Source organism: Hipposideros armiger, unplaced genomic scaffold (genome assembly GCF_001890085.2).
Source record: "Hipposideros armiger isolate ML-2016 unplaced genomic scaffold, ASM189008v1 scaffold_556, whole genome shotgun sequence".
In the NCBI taxonomy this organism is placed as follows: domain Eukaryota; kingdom Metazoa; phylum Chordata; class Mammalia; order Chiroptera; family Hipposideridae; genus Hipposideros; species Hipposideros armiger.
The window spans coordinates 764,753-780,191 of record NW_017731906.1 but is presented as its reverse complement, the minus strand read 5'-3'; the positions used below and the strand labels follow the sequence as shown (position 1 = coordinate 780,191).

The following is a 15,439-nucleotide window of genomic DNA, read 5'->3' as shown; positions in this document are numbered from 1 at the left end:
TCTGTTCAGGGTGAGCCTCTTGGCCACCTCACAAGCCTGTGGGTGCCTGGGGAGCCTGGCATCCTGTTCTAAGGAATTTATCTCCTTTACCCACATATGTCTTTGAAATCGCCTCCTCCTGAGACCCCCACAGCATGCTGTAGGACTTAGTGGTCAGTGGTTCAATTCAGAAAACAATTTTTTTCTGAGTTTCTATGGGAAACACTATGACATAGGCTGGAGATAAAATCTCCTATAGGAGAATAAAACCTACAGAAAGACAAAACGTCATTAATCAGAATGATTGGGAATGGGGTTTCTGCCTAATCAAAAGTTACATGTGGTTTAGAATTCACCTCAAAACTCTGTCTTAGTCCTTGGCTGGGAGTGTGTCTCTTGGCACGAAAAATGGAGCTGAATAAAAAACTCTGAATCTGGTCCTGGGTCCCTAAAACTCTTGCAAGACCCTAGTTTTTCTTTTTTTTTCCTAAACAGCAGTCGTTATTTTCTGGCCATTTTCCCCTTATTTGCAATCTTGCCCTTATTGGTGAGGCAGAAAATACCTTTCCATTAAATACAGGGCATGATTTATAAGCTTCTGCTGAACTGCAGTCTCAATATTCTACCCTCTTGGCAAAGTTGACAGAGGTGGGGCCGTCAGACTGCATCAGCCCTGATGTGGGAAATATTCCTTTGTGCTGTCCTTGTTTTGGAAGCGTCTGTTCCAGCTGCTGGTCTCTGAGTGCCCAAAGGACAGGGACTTTGACGTAGTTCCCTCTGCCCCTGCAACATCCAGCCAGCCCCCAGCGTACAGATTCCCCCGGTTAATAAGGGAATGAACACGAGCACTGCCTTTGCTCACTCAGCCCCCCATTGGAAGGGCTGTCAGCAGCCGCAGTCCTGGCCGTGGCAGGCTGTGGTTTGCTCCCTGAATGCCGCCGTTTGTAGTAGAGTGGAAAGTCCGCTCAGTTGGGAATCTCTGCCACTAACCCGTGATGTGACCCTGCACAAATTACTTAAGTTATCCAGCTCTTGGTTTCTCGAGATTCTGGACGTTGAGGCTGCGGCTCAGCAGTTACCGTGACCCCCGAGGCTAACGGTGCAGCCCCCTTCCCTGTCACCGGACAGCCAGGGCTGGTCCTCACCGCCAATTAGGCTGTCACTCTGTGGGGTTTGCCAGACTCCAGACTCTGTTGTTTTTTTACATGGCAGATCCCATTCAGGGGCATGATTATCGCATCATTAGTGGTGCCTGAGTTACAGCTTCATGGGCTCAGCCTGATTTCTCTTAGGCATGGTTCACCAAGACGCACAGGACACGTGCCTGCTAAGAACTAATCAGGATTCTTTACTTGTAATAACTGAGCATAAATACGAAAGGATATTAATACAAACCCCCAAAGACAATGACTTTTAATTAGACGTACAACTTAGAGAAACAAAATGTAAGTACAGTCAGACGCCTTTGCCAACTCTTGCCTTGTCAGAGCTTTATCATAATTAAGGAGATGGTCTTCTTTTCCCTCTGGCTCACCTGTTCTCGCCTAAATGATGAAATCTGCCTTCACCTCCCTTAACCCTATGATGTCTTTTGAAGCAGGTAAGCTGTACTGTGCTTCACAGAGTTTGAAGAAGTACCTGGTGTCATGAAAATGCAGATTCTGCCTCAGCAGGCCTGGCTGCGTCCTTAGATTCTGCATTTCTAACCGGCACCAGGTCACTGTGAATCTGGGGGCCACATTTTGAGTGGCAAGGGGTTATAGTATCTTATGAGGGGTCTCAAATGTTGTTGTCCCAAGGAATCACCTGGGAAGCTAGTTTAAAATCTAGATTCCTGGGCCTTTTCCCCAGGAATGATGACACGGTAGGCCTGAGGTAGAGCCCAGGTGAGTCTGATGGTCTGTCCACCCAGTTTTTGTTTTTTTAAAGAAATTTTATCAGGGAACAGTGTGTTTTTCCAGGACCCATCAGCTCCAAGTCAAATAATTATCTTCAATCTAGTTGTGGAGGGCACAGCTCCTTGGCCCATGTGGGAATCGAACCGGCAACCATAGTGTTATGAGCCTGCGTGCTAACCACCTGAGCTAACCGGCCGCCCCAGTCTGCTCAGTTTTGAAAACAAATGTCTTATGAGCACTTCATTCCATTTCATCCTTCCCTTTCTGTCCCATGTTAGCTCTGTCAGTCATGTCACCTCTCTGAGCCCCATTCTCCCTGTCTGGAAAACAGAATAGTAATAGTACTTTGCAATCCCCATTGGGAAGACGAGAGAGAGCAGAGAGTTGTTAATACTTTCTTCCATCTCTTTCTCCTTCCACCTTTCTCTTGCCGCCTTTCTGACTTGTCTGTCTTCCTTCAAGCTACAATGATTGTTTAATGAATACCTTTTTTCTCTTTAGTACAAAAACAGACCAGTTCTGATGTTGCTATTAATTCGACTCTCCCCAAGAGTCCCTGGCATTGAGTCTCAGCTGTCTGTGGTTGTTACCTGTGAGCTATGAGTTGTAATTTGTCTTGGCAAGTTAATTAAAAGTTTAGGTCTTGTTTTAGTGAAGTCATTATGGTCCCAATATACAATTGTAACTCTCAGGTTTGCTCAACACCAGGTTGGAATATGACCCTCCCTTCGTTCCATGTTAAAAGGCAGGCTAGAATTTACGAAGATCTGAGATGTCAGAATCCAGAGTATTTACGTCTGTTTGTAATTAAGTAACAGGAGAAATAATTGTGTTTAATTTAACAAATGGCTAGATGGTGTACGTTTTTGCTTTTCCCTCCATTTAATGCAATCCAGCTGATGATTTCAAATTAAATGAGTTTATCTTTTGCCTTGAAAAAATTTAAAAGCACTTTACAAACTGTATATACAAATATATGCCCATAGAGACCTGATATTGACAGAGCTTTCTCTGAATTAGATGCCTTTATACACACACACACACACACACACACACACACACTCACACACACTCACACACACACATATACACATACACCACTAAAACCAAGCAAGTTTTAGAATAAAAGCATGGCAGCTCTTTTCAGAAAGAACTGTCTTTTCCCCATATATGGAGATCTAGAATTTGAAGGTAGTGTTGTTTCTGGTCCTGGCTCTATTGTACACCAGTAGCCAAAATATAATTTACCATTGCAATTTACAAAAGGCTTTAAGTTCGTTCTTTAAGCCTTGCAGAAACTTCATAAGGCAATAATTCTTATTTTTATTATCACTCCCTGTTGCAGATGAGGAAATTGAGGTCCAGAAATGGTAAAAGAAAAGCTAGAACTCGAATTTGTATCTGTCTGACTCCAAGGCTTATGATCTTTCTTCTTTAGCCATCTGCCTCCTTCCCAGGAACAGACCCCCTTTTTCCATATTATACTTCTGTTTTCCACCTATCCATTCATTCAACAAACATTTAGAGAGTGCCTACTGGACAACCATGCTTAGCTCTTTTCTGGATGTAATTTAATCATCACAAGAACCTTAGACAATATGTATTTTGGTCTCAACTTTATGAAGAAATTGAGGCTCAGAGAGCTTAATTGACTTTCCCAAAAGTACAGATAGTAAGGGCAGAGCTAGGATGGAAACTTGGTCTCCAAATCTCAGGCCCTTCCCACTGTGCCACGGTGTCTCACTATTTGCTATGATACTATTAAATATTTTATTTCCACTTGTATTATATGGGATATCATTGTCCCCTTATTAACTTGCCTCCAATATAAGTAAGCATCTTACATCAACCCAGGAAGTTTTCTTGAGAAGCCATTGAGAGGACCATGAAAAAAAATCTCACAGCATCCAAAACTTTAGAAACAAAAATATCTTCGTATACGTTGCTTGCAACCCCAAGACCTAACAACTAAGCATTGCAGCGTTGGGGGTCTCCAGATAGCATCTTAGCTTTTCGTTTTGGTTGATGCCGAAACATAAAAGAACGGATCAACGTGACATTGTGGCACTGTAAGGCAAGTTGGAAACTAACAGAGGTGTCCCACAGTGGATTTAGAAACCCGGAGGAAATAAATGAGAATCATTATTAGAAAACATAAACCCTGGTAATTTTTATGAGAAATGTGCTCAGGTCTTCCTGCGCTGAGGACATTAAAGAGAAGGGTCCGTTTGGTCATGCCCAGGCAGCCGCTATAAATCGACCTTTTCTATGTCCAGGGCTAGAAGCAGATTTAGTTCCTCCCTCCCTCCCTCCCTCTTTCCCTCCATCCTTCCTTTCTTTATCCAACAAATATTGCTTTCCTACTCTTTCCCAAGTTGGAGATACAGAGATGGTATGATATGGTTTGTGGCAAAAGTAGCTCATGGTCTAGATTAAGGAAAGGAAGCATTTACACAGGTCACTCCTGGAGTCATTGATCCAAGTGCCATGAGAGTGGGAGGAAAGCAACAGCATGTCCAGAGGATGGGTCAGGGAGGGCTCTCTAGATTAAATGACATTTGATGGGACCTTAAAGGAAGGATAGAATCTTCACATTTAAAGAAGGCAAGTGGGGTGGGAGGGGGTGTTGAGGAGTTCACTCCAGGTAGCAGGAACAGCTTGAGCCAAAGGCAGGTAGGCAGAGAATTGCTTGCTGGCTGTAAGGAGCCAGCAGTTCTGTCTGACTGGAGCACAGGATGCTCTGCAAGAGAGAAACGAGCCATCAGGGAGAGCCTTGAATGGTGCCCCAAGGAAGAAGTTCATTCTGCAGGCTTTTGAGCAGGGACTGAAATGATTAGAACCAGAGGGTTTATCTTATGGGGCCCAGAACAGGGGTCCATTAATTTATGTAACCAGAGGAGGGTACTGGGATTGAGCTCTGTGATTTCATGAGGGAAAAGAAAGGAGGGTAAAGGGGGAACCAGGAAGGGCAGAAGGACTGGTTCAATGGCACTAGTGGTGTTTTTATCCGCTGTTCCTGCAACCCATTCCTCTTTATCTTAGGTGTGAATAGACACTTCCACATAAGCTTCTATCTTCCAAGGGTCATCTAAATTGGGTCCTTTATGATTTTCCAAACCACTGGGCAGTGCTGTTTCTATGTGTCCCTTGCTCTGATTGGTTAAGGCTGCTGTTCATTAGCCCCTGAGTGCTTTTGCAAGGATCTGGAGAGAAAAACCCCTGATATTATATACTGTAATTTGTGTCCAGACCTGCACTACTTCAAAGAAGAACCTAGGGAAAGTGATTGAGGAATGATTTCAGTATTTAACAAGCTCTGCCTTCACTGTTCCCCGTGTTCCTCTGAATTATAAGGTATCATACAGCAATGAAGAATCAAGGTCTCTCAGTAATCAGTTATCCTTCGTGTAAATGACATTGGCAGCGCTTTGTGAAGTTTCTATGGGAAACACTTCTTTGGAAAAGTGTCCTGTGAATTCACCTTTTCCTAGTAGCAGTGATTTATTTGGAGCAGCCTGGTAGAAAAGTGGAATGAAATTGTAGGCTGTGCTCAAGTCAGCACATTGGAGACAGACTGTGGCCAAAAATCTGTTCAGTGGAGGAAAGAGCTGGAGAATCAGAGCTACATCTGCAGCCTGGAGACCAGCCCTGCCAGCAGCTGTCCCTGTCACACCTCCCCCCCACCCCCCATCGCACCACCCCACCCCCACCACCACTGCCCTGGGATCTGTCTTGGACTGCTGAACTTTCTGAATTCTCTGGGACCTGGGACCTCAAGGGCAAGGAAGAAGACAAGGTACCTCAAGGACACAGTAGGTACCAAGCATTAAAGCTTGCCTCTCTGTGGGAACAGTTAGAAATGTGTTCAGTGTGCAAATAACGAGATCCTCAGCATTTAAGTGGGGTTTTAATGTTCTCATGTACACTCTCGTCCAGGGCGTGTCCCTCAAGGGCTGGTCCAACAGTCCGGCAGTGGTACCAGGGACCAGGCTCCTTCCACCCTCATGTTCCGCCATCCTCAGCTCCCGCTGTTGTTTCATGCTTGGCCCCTCTTGGTCTTAAGATGGCTGCTGTACCTTTAGCTCTCATGTCTGCATATCAGGCAGGAAAATGGAGAAAGGGGAAGGAAGCAAGGAAGCCAAATTTTTCCTAAAACACTCGGCTTACATTTCTTTGGCAGAGCTGTGTTACTTGGACACTCAGAGCTGCAAAGAAGTCTGCAAAAGTGAATATTTTTAGCTTGCTACATTAGCACTCTAAACAAAATTAGGGTTCTCTCAGGAAGAGGAGAAATAAATATGGGGTCCTCGGTGTCTGTCACTGAGTCTGTTTGGTTCAACAAATATCCACGGAGAGCCCCTTAATGTGTACTGTCCCCTGGCCTGGGCACTTAGGTGCAGTCATGAGGCAAACACAGGCTTGCCCTTGAGGTTCTTACAGGCTAGAAGCGAGGCTGAGAAAAAGGAGAAGCTGCCGGTATAACTGAGGAAAAGGGAAAAGGGTTGGTTCAGTCGGTTTACGGCCCTTAAGGAACAATGCCTGTTTTATTAAGCCTCAAAGCCCTTTGCATGATGCAGGCAGCCCTAGACACTATGTCCATTTTCTCATTCAGCCAGGGTTTGCTCATTGTCTTTGTCCTAGGCAGGCGTTAGTATCTGTGGTGTGTAAAATACCCTTGCTTCCTGCCCTCAAGAAATTTATAGACATGCTTGAGACATCTTGAGATAGACTTTTTTTTTTAATTTATTGGGGAACAGAGTGTTTTTCCAGGACCCATCAGCTCCAAGTCAAGTAGTTGTTTCAATCTAGTTGTAGAGGGCGTGGGGATCAAACCAGCAACCTTGGTGTTATGAGCACTGCGCTCTAACCAACTGAGCTAACTGGCCACCCTGACTCCAAGTCGAGTAGTGGCTTCATTCTAGTTGTGGAGGGTGCATCTCAGTGGCCCATGTGGGGATCGAACCGGCAACCTTGGTGTTATGAGCACTGTGTTCTAACCAACTGAGCTAACTGGCCGCCCCTTGAGATAGATTCTTGAGTTTAAATACAATCATCAAATATTCAGGGGGTGCCAAAAAAATGTATACACCTTTTTTTTATATTTTTTAAGATTTTATTGGGGAATTGGGAGAGGGGAACAGCACTAGGGAATCGGGGGAAGGGGAACAGACAAGTTGCTGTTGTTTTGTTCTTCAGTCTAGCTGTGGAGGATGTTGCTTCACTTGCCCATGTTGGTATTATCATTGTGCTCTTCCCGGGTGAGGCAGATCAGTCACTGGCTTCTGGACGGCCGTTCATGGCGACTGCTGGCGGCTCATGCTGGCTGCCGACTACACATGGTAGCTTATGGCAACCCACTGCAGCAGGGAGCTGAAGCCTACGCCGTCGCCGGTGACCCACAGCAGCCCAGCCCCAGGTCAAGCTGCCATTCACCATCTTAGCTGCAGAGGACAGTGTCACTGGCCCTCATATGTGGGATCTGAACCGGGGCCTCTGGCATCCCAAGCCAGCTCTTAACCAACATGCCACTCAGCCGGCCCTGTATACACCTTTTAAGAAAGGAAAAAACTGTATTAAACTTGTAATATTTAACGTATACCGATAACAAAAGATGAATACAAGTCATGTGTATACATGTTTTTGGCCCCCTCTGTATTTGTAATCTATAATGGTAAATGATACATTTTCATTGTGGTAAAGAAAAGAAAAGGGTAGTCTAGAGAAACAAGTAGGAGACCTAATTTAGATTACTCGGGGAGGGGTAGGAATAGGAGTTGCTTTGATGATGGTTTGAAGAATGAATATACCAAACAGCGGGAAAGCATATGCAAAGGCCCTGGGACAGGCAAGAGCTGGGAGTGTTTGAGGAACGTTGAGATGGTCTCTTGTGGGATGTAGGAATCAAAGGGCCGAACGGTATCAGGTAAAACTAGAGAAGCATCAGGAGCCAGACTGTACAGGGCTTTCACAAGGCATGTGAAGAGTTTTTTTTCTTTTGTTTTTTTAATTTATCCTAAGGGTAACAGGAAGCCACTGTGGGACTTTGAGCTCGAGAGACCTAATCTGATATACATATTTGAAAGTTTCTCCTACTGTAGCAGCTGGGACACCAGGCCGTGACCATAGGCTAAGCAGGGGCTTAGGCTGGCCTGGGCCAGGCTGGAGGCCTTGGAAATGGGGATAATGAATAGAATTGAGCTGTATATTAACCCTTGGAGATTATTGTAAGATGATGTTTCCTAAGGGAAGAGATTAAAGCAGGAAGAGAAAAGGGTTAGGAAGGGTCCATGTTAGGGGTGAGTGAAGATGTGCCACCGGCAAAGGAGACTGTGAAGGTCAGAGAGCTGGGTGGAGGGGACTGGAGGAATGTGCTGGTGGGATGTTCAGTAGAAAGAGTCCAGATATTTTAGGACCCCTTCATTTCAGCATTTCAGCCATCTTTCTCCACCCATAAGCTAAAACTTCCATTTTACTTTAAGTGTATGTTTTTGCTATTTTGGGATACATAATGCCAGAAGCCTTTACAAACCTTTTATTCATTTAAATTGCATTTTTAAAGATAAGAAAATAAAGGCTTAGAGAGTCACATGATTGGTCTAAGGTTACACAACCACCAAGTGGCAGAGCCAGGGTCATAATTATGGCCGTCTGTTGATTGAGCACCAATTCTATGCCAGGCACTGTACTGGGTGTGTTATCACTTAGTTCCCAAACAGCCTGGAAGTTAGATTATGTGTGTTTCCACATTATACATAAAGAAACTGATGGGTTTGCCAAGATCTCATCAGCAGGAAATAGCAGAGCTAGGTTAACAGCCCAAGGCCCATGCCCTTTCTCTTCCATGTTAGTGACTAGGTTCCTAGTGTGCGATGCCATCCGTGTGTGTCCTGACACACTCTCTTAGTCAGAGAACCGTCAATACAGAGATTAGGGCATTCCCCACCCCCAGGCTCCCGAGGTGCCAGCAGGGTGCCTGCCAGCAGCTGCTGCAGGGGACCTGTCTGCTTTGTTCAAAGAGCCACCTGACCTATCCCGACTCCTGCTGAAGGAACCCCTACTCCCAGCCCCTCCCAGGTACCATTTCCTACAGAAGCTAGTTTATCAGTGATAGTTTAATTTTTACAGCTGATTCCGTTTTACTTTCCGATACCTCTTTTCTCCCTCAGTTGATAAAGGCAGTTGTTCGCCCCGATCTTGCCAGCCAGCTTTCTTATTGCGCAGATTAGCAGCTCTAGGAGGGTTCGCACATGGTGGTATCTCTTTCTTTCCCTTTACAGTACCACTGCTATGCGGGACATGGTTACATATATGGCCTCCTGTTCTGTAACACCCTCATAGGAATAACCCGAACCCAAGTCTGCTGGACTTGGCATTGGTAGTAGGTAGTTGAGGTTGTCGCTGTGGGCAGAGAGACAGGGCAAAGGCTTTGGGGTCAGACAGACTTCGGTTTTGAATTCTGGCTGCACTGTTTGTGAGCTGCGGGACTTTGGATCAGTCTGAACCTCACCTAACTCACCTGTAATTGGGACTAAAACCTGTATTAGAGAGTCTGACAATGACATAAAAGCACATGCTTCGAGGTAAATTCTCAGCGTGTTTTTAATTATTCACCATTTGCTGAATGCAGACTATTTTAACTGCCAAAGATTCATCAGTGAATAAAACAAAAGCCTTGCTCTCAAAGAGCCTACAGTCAACTGGGAGACCTGACCCTTCCATAAATAATTCTGATATAACGTGGTCTGCGCCAACAGAGAGGTCTGTGCCAGCTCCCGGAGCCGCAGAGAGGAGGGCAGCTCCCTCTGCCGGGGGTGCAGGGGGAGGTTGTGAGGCATGAGGACTTACTGTGAGCACAGTGCTTTGTAAACTGGAAAGCACAGTACAGATATTATTACCCACTTGGGGCCAGATGGAAGTGAGGACCAGAACGGAAATACAGAAAAGAGTTATTCAAAAAAAAAGGAAAGACATTGAGATAAGATAGTAACCATCTCTGCTTAACCATAGACTGGTCACTGTGGACTGGGCAGGAAGGGATCATTACTTGCGTTTTAGAGATGAGGAAACAGAGCCTATGAACAGTGGCTCACAGGAGGACCGGAAGCCAGGTCTTCTGAATCCAACCCCAGAAACTTCTCCCGGAGCCTCGTTGTTGGCACAGGACTCTGAACATGGCAGACCCTCATCAGAGGGTCAGTGAGCACCCAGTGAAAAAGGTAAAAGATCACAGATGCTCTCTGCAGCCTAGAACCTTCTTCTATGGACATGAACATTGTGGGAAGCGCTGAAGGAAGGAGGGCACAACTGCCAGTTCAGGGCACTGCCAGTCACCTGACTGGAGAATGCTCTTTCCTGGGAGATCTGTTCCTTCCAAGGCTGCTGGATTCAAGGGGCAGCACAACTCGGAAGCTGGTTCAAGTCCTGCAGTCTTTCTGTTGCAGCTCAAAAATGGAAGTGGTTCCTAGAACATTCCAAGGAGACACTATTCTCTGTCCTTAACATTTTGATCTTCTTCTGATTCCATAGGGAACTTCTCCAGTGTCACATTCTGGCTTCGGGTCTTGTCAGTCTTTACAAACTCCCTGCCTTTCGGAAACTACTTGCGGAAAATTAACAATATTAATAGCTACTGTTTATTCAGCGCCTACTGTATCTAAGTGTCATCCTAGATGTTTTACAGAATCTGCTTCAGACCCTTAAACAGGCATACATAGCAGAATTATTCTCCCAGAGGAAAGTGGAGCTCAGAGTGTTTAAATGACGAGACAGAAGTTTCACACCCAGCCAATAAAGGAGCTGGAATTTGAATCCAGGTCTGTCTGGCTCTAAGACCCACACTTTGCCCCTCATATTCTTTCCTGCTTATGCCTGTGTGTGAGAGTACCTCTTGTGTCTACTGAGAGGAGGTAGAGGGCATGACGGGGATGGTGCCCAGAGAAGAGCCCAGAAAATAAGGTGAGGGCCAACCTGCGAAAGTCTTTGTAGACCAGCTTAGAAGTCCGATTTTTAAGGCAGTGGGGTGCACAGGATCATTTTGAAGCAAACATATAGTGTGATTCAGGTCTTGGATAGATCTCTGTGGCAGCAGTCTATCCAAATGGGTTGGTTTTTCAGACTAAAACAGGGAGACCAATTGGAAAACTGTTCAATAACCAGTAGGGTTAGATGAGAGAAGAGGGCCTGAATTGGGGCAAATGCCACCACTCTTGTATAAAGGAGGGGAATGCATCCCAGGATGTTATAGACTGATTTTCTTGACCCACTTGTATGGTAGCTGTAAGGGAGAGGCAGGAAGTCTCAGCCTTGGCGAATGGATGCATAGTGATATCATTAATTAAACACATAGAAAATGAGGTGTGTTGGGGGAAGGAAATAGGGAGATGGTGAGTCCACATTAGATGTGCGCTACTAACAGAATTTGCAAGTGGTTGTTGGTTGTTGGCAGTTACCAACAGGCAGATGGATAAATAGGTGTTGACTTGAGGAATAACTCTGACCTATAGACAGAAACCCAATGGGCATCATCAGTGTGGATGTGAGAATGAACAGGTGGGAGGGTAGTGAGAAGCAGGGACTCAAGGATGGAACCCAAACATTCAGAGGGTGGGCAGGGAGAAAGATACATACAGATTAGCTTTAGAGGAAAGTTAGGTTGCTGATTACTAAGAAGCTTCTAGCATTGGTCATTAGGAGGTCATTTGCAAACCTCAGTGGGAGCAGTTTCCACCCCCTGTTGCAGGTGGAAGCGGGGTCACCACAAGTTCAAGACTGAGTGAGAGGTGTGGAGTAGAAACAATTTCTTCTAGACAGAGCAGAGAAGGAGACAGATCTTAGTAACCTGAGGAGGAGGCAGGTTCAAGGAAAGGTTTATGTAAGGTGGGGAGAGCCCTGAACATGTTGTCAGCTGTGGGAAAAAAGCCAGGGGAGGAGATTGGAGGCTCAAGGGAGAGATGATTAATGAAAGGAGGTGGGAGACATGGAATGGAGGGCAGATGCAGGAGGGCTAGACCTAGGGAAGGAAGAGAGAAACCTCCTCCTGTGGGACAGGCGAGGGCGGTGAGGATGAGAAAAGATGAAGTTTGAAGGTGGAGGAGAGTGGAGTAGAGTAGGGGCTGCACTGATCTCAGGATCAGCTTTGCTTTCTGGAAATGGATTGCCTTACTGGGTAAGTCCTTTATGGCCTGAATTGCATGTGTTCCCTTCCATGTGAAGGCAGCCTCAAGGCAGCACTGAATCAAATCAATTATATTATGTAATATAGCAGCAGAGAGAGGAGCAATGTGGCTTAGAAGTTAGAGAGTAGACCTCATGCCAGATGGCCTGGTTTCAATCCAGTCTCTGCCACTTATTAGCAGTGACCTTGAGCAAGATAGATAAGCCATCGTTGCCTTAGTTTCCTTACCTCAAACATGGTGATACTATTAGTACCTACTTCACAGGGGTAATGATGAGGATAAAGAGAATGAATATGTGTTAAATACTGAGAACAATGCCGGGCACATGATAGGTGTTATACAAGTAAATGTTTGTTATGGTTATTGGCAATAACAGCTGCTAATAATTTTCAGTGCTTACAGGGTCCCAGGAGTGTACTAAGTGTTATACATGCATTATCTAACTTAAATTTTCTTAACAGTCCCAGAGACACTAGAACAATTATTGCCTTTATATAAATGAAGAAACAAGGTTCAGAGAAATGAACAGCCTTGCCCATAGTCACACAAGGAGTGAGGGCAGAGCCAGGATGTGAGTCTAGGACAGCCTGACTCCAGAATCCAGACTGTTTCTACACTGACTTTTGTACACTTAATCTGGGTTCCTCCCAAGTCTGTACCAGCTTCCCTGGTACCTCTTGTTTTCTCTGCTCCCTGGCAGTGGGTAACCGTTTCAGCTCGGCTCTGAGGACACCGCAGGGTGTGTGCTTTGTCAGTCAGTCCTTGACACGTCTCTGGGCCAAAGAGTTTGTATCAAAGGATCTCTACTTTGTGGAAAGAGCTCCTTTATCTTTACAATCAAGCAGAAAGTTTAGCGATTGCAAATCTAACAGAGGTTTAGGCGAGTTTCTTGCTGCTTAAACAGAGCAGAGGACCTTCTGTTAAAATGACAGGACCCTGAGTGTTATATGAAGGGTTATAAAAAATTGTAAGCCAGGAACCTCTGAACATCTGGTTTTGGTTTGAGTAGCTGCTTGTTCATGCCTTTATCTGAGCAGCGCTCATGTTCAGGGCTATTAGAAGCTCAGTTTGTTTCATTCCTGGTTCATATTACATGTCAGCCTGATTTTTTTATTTTCATTTGTGTCATAGGCCAAAGAATCCATGCAAGAGTGCAAGGGATGGACTGTATATTTTAGGAAAGTGAGAAAAAGCCCTATGTTAAAACAGGAAGGCTGGGGTAGTATTTTTTCACAAATAGAGTTGGAGTTTTCTGAAGACTATAAATGCAAGCTATTCCTTGGGAAAGCTTTTATTTGGGAAATTGTACCTCCATTAGCTCTTTCTTTTAAATGATAGAGGAGGAAAGGGAAATCTGTTGAGCTTAGGTGCTAAGTACTACACTCAGCACAATTGATTTACATTAACTTGGTTTAATTCTCATAACCAACTTGTGCCCATCAAAGTTACTATCCCCATTTTTCCAGATGAGGCAGGGAGTGTGTGTTAGGTCACACAGAATCAGAACTGGGATTCAAACCCAGGTATCTCTGATTCACACTGATTTTGCAAGTTTCCAATGCTTTTTGAATGCTCTGCTGAGATCTGTCTTACATGCTCGATAAGTGATAGAAACACCTTTGATGACAATACTAGGTCATAACAATATTGAAAATAAAAGACGAAAAAGATGACTTAGCATAATAAAGAACATTGATTCCTAGTCAACATCCAGTGCTTCCTGGTTAAATAGTACACAAATTCCCTTTAAAATCACCAAGAAATTATGGTATATCTACTAGTTGACATTGTTTTAGAAGTTTTGGCCAATATAAGACATGAAACAGAAACAGGAGGCTGAGACAAAGGTAGCATTATTTGTGAAGGACGTGTTTTGTATTCCTAGAGAATAAACAGTAATTGAAAATTTATTTTACTTAATAAGAATTCAGAACTTGTAACTGGGGTACAAGATAGCTTTACGAAAGTCAATAGATTTCCCATATACTTAGAATAACCAGTTGTGAAATAGAATAAAAAAGTCCCAGTCAAATAAATCAATAAAAATTAAAATATCATCTTAATGAGAACTGTATGTGACCTGTGTGACAAAAATTGTGAAATTTTATTAAGAGCTATAAAACAGGACATGAATAATTAGGAAATATAACATGTTCCTGGATGAGAAGGTGAAATACTCTAAATATGTCAATTTATAGGTTAATGGAATGCCAAACAGAATCCTAAAGGGAATTGAGGAGATTTGGTTGAATGGTTTAAGACCTCAGCTGGAATAATAAAATGAGGAAAGTATGGAAGAAATTCCTAAAAGAATAATGAAAGGGGTACTCATCTTTAAAAACATTAACATACCATAAATCTGTAATAAAAGAGAATAGGAGTCAAGCAGACTAATGAAACAAAATTGCCTAGAAATAATATCAGTTATAGGTAACATTTTAATATTTGAAACGGGAAGAATTGCAAAGTATTGGAGAAGCAAAGGCATAGTAGATAAATGTCGGAATAACTTGGAAAAGCATCGGCTTAACCCAGACAGGCTTTAAAGTAACATTCAGAAGGGACAGATGTTGATAGACACAAAGAAACTTTCTTAGCCTGCGGCATTGGCCCAATATTTTAAAAAATTGGACAATTTCCCGTGAAACTATAGGTTTATGGTTTACCTTTAAAAATCAGAAGACCAAAATCCCTGCAGGACCAAGCCGCTGCCCCCTTGAATACCTTGTAATTCACCCCAGTCTTCACCTCATTACCTTTTTTCCTATCCCTGACCTTCCTTGCTCCTTTAACTTACCAGCCCTGCCCCTGGAGGAATTTGAATTTTTACCCTCTGATTCAGACTTCACCTTACACCATACGCCAAAATAAATTCCAGATGGATTAAAGAGGTAAATACTTAAAAGTCAAGCTAAAAAGAGGTAAAACCAGTATTTGCATATCTCTGACTTAGAGAAGGACTTTTAAGCTTAAGAGCCTAAAGTTCATGTGTAGAAAAGCTTCCAAAAATATATAGTATGTTGTAAACATACCTGAAATATGTTTAACCTTATTAGTAATCAAAGAGGTGCAAATTAAAATAATTGTGGTTTTTTTTTTTTTTTTTTACCTAATAAATTAGAAACCCTCTCCAAGGTAATATCCAACCCCGAAGGGACAACAGTGCAGCTGTACCCACATGTATTACTGGTTGCATTGTAAATCAATACAACCCTTTGGGAAAGCAAATTGGCATTTTGTATTAAATCATAAAAACGTTCACATTTTCAACTTCTGAGAGGCTTTCTTACAGAAATAAACCAATAACGGGAAAAAGCTTCTTGCTTATCTCAGCAGGGCTTACAGTTGTGAAAATTTGGAAACAGTACAATTTCTAATAATAAAGCA

The 15,439-nt window shown here is 43.7% G+C and overlaps 1 protein-coding gene across 11 annotated transcripts in view; it reads left to right on the top strand.

The window, feature by feature from the left end:
- The window catches only part of TENM4 (teneurin transmembrane protein 4), a 601,437-nt gene that overhangs the window by 423,219 nt on the left and 162,779 nt on the right, over positions 1 to 15,439 (top strand). The window lies entirely within an intron of this gene.